The following is a 2,106-nucleotide window of genomic DNA, read 5'->3' as shown; positions in this document are numbered from 1 at the left end:
AGTTAATCCCACCCCTTGTCCGAAGAAAGAAGAGAGAAGAGCCCAAGTCTCAAGAACAAGAGGGCAAGAAGGAAGCGATGAACGGCAGGTCGACAGCAGCGGAAGCGACGTACAGAGGGTCGATGGCAGCGTCTCGACGGCAGAATCTCCGCTTCCTGGAGGATGTGCGTGAGATGGCTTCCGGCACCTTGGGGACCGGCCATCCCCTGGAGGATGCAAGATGGGGTCATGCTCGGAGAACGCCATCTTGGAAGAGACCGGAGAAAAGACCGTGCGAGAAGAAGACTTCCAGGATCTTCCAGATAAAGATTGTCGGGACGACAATCTGGAAGAGGGGAAGTAGTGTTGCGCCCGTGAGTGTTGCGCCCGTGGTATTGCACCCGTGTATCGGCGAGTTTCCCGCGTCGACCGGTATCGATCGCAGAAGCGGACAAGAGAGGATCGTTCTCTTAGTTACGGTTGTTATCGGGATTCTGGACTTTGACAGCTCTGTATAGAACACTCTGTTTCTTTATTAATAAAGTTCCTCTTTATTATAACATCTCTAAGTTTATTACGCGAGTGCGGAAGTGCGCGAGTGTCTCGAGTGCGTGTCGCGAGTGCCGCTTTGCGACGAGCGTAACAATACATTCAATAACAATATTAAAATATGAAAATCAGTTTTATATAATAAAACAAAATATTTTATAAACCATACTATCAAAAATCAAATTAAAATAAACAAACTTTAAATATATCCAATTGACAAACAATTATTTAATAACGTAGAGCGCTCTACCTGACAGTGCAGGCCGATTCAGACATAATTGTGCCGTATTCGTACCATGACTTTATCGTACATGGATAAAAAGATTAAACAGATAGGATTCAATAGAAATTATATTTATTCCAATTGTTAAATTCTTTCTTCCATATACGATTATTAAACTTCCATATAAGAAATATGTACCAGCATTAGTAATACCATCTGGAAGAACGCCTTCAAAAAATATAAACTCAATAGACAAAAAATCAATAAATTGTCGTTATTTAGTGCTAATGCTTTTGCTAGTACACATTTTTTATATGGGAGTTATTTGATAACCCTGTGTAGAGTCACGGTCCGGATATGGCATGATTATGTCGGAATCGACTTGTCAGGATTCTTCTCCTTTATCCTGATAGTTCTGAATGTTATACCTGAAAGGGTCCTCATAAATCCAGCTAACATGGTCCTTATTAGGTAAATAAAATACGGTCCTGATTATGCAATGCGTTACACATCGTATTAGAACCGGATCAGGTGACCTTATCAGGGCCAGATTAGATATTACGGCATCCCTGATTCGGACCTGCTCATACACCTAATAAAATTTCTACTCGGGTTTAAACGAATCCGAGAAGCGGGGCTTACTATCAACCCGGAAAAGAGCAAGTTTTGTCGATCGCAAGTAAAGTATCTCGGTTTCTTAGTACAGAAGGAAGGGCCTTACTATCGATCCGGATAAGACCGTAGCGATTTTAAATTATTCGCCGCCGAAGAACATCAAACAATTACGCCGCTTCATAAGGATGGCCTCGTGGTATAGGCGCTTTATACCGCAATGTGCCACGCGATTAGAGCCGTTGACACGTCTTTTGAAGAAAGGCCACTCTTGGGAATGGGGGATGAGCAAAAGCAGGCTTTTGACTCAATAAAACTTGGTCTAACGACTCCCCCTACACTGAAAAAAATATTTGTGTGAAATTACATAATTATGCTGGGTTTTTTTTCGATCCAGCATAATCATGTAATATTGCAACTCACATGGAAAATTACAGATTATATTAATTTCACGTGCAATATGTATTTTCGAGATTCCATTGAACATGGAATTTTATATTCTAAATTTTTGGGAGTGAAATTTCACTTCAAGGGAGTGAAATGTCACTCCTAGCGATGGTGAAAGTTGCACCAGTCCGTCAGGAGCGAATATTCACTTTAAGAAGAGAGTGAAGCATTCACTCCGTAATTGGAGTGGATTTTTCATTCTTAGGGAGTGAAAAATCATTCTAAGCGAGAGTCAATTTTCAATCCAATGTGAGCAAATAATTTCACTCTTTCAAAAAGGGTGAAATTATTCACTC

Source organism: Wasmannia auropunctata, unplaced genomic scaffold (genome assembly GCF_000956235.1).
Source record: "Wasmannia auropunctata unplaced genomic scaffold, wasmannia.A_1.0 LD336106.1, whole genome shotgun sequence".
In the NCBI taxonomy this organism is placed as follows: domain Eukaryota; kingdom Metazoa; phylum Arthropoda; class Insecta; order Hymenoptera; family Formicidae; genus Wasmannia; species Wasmannia auropunctata.
This window is presented reverse-complemented; position numbering follows the sequence as displayed.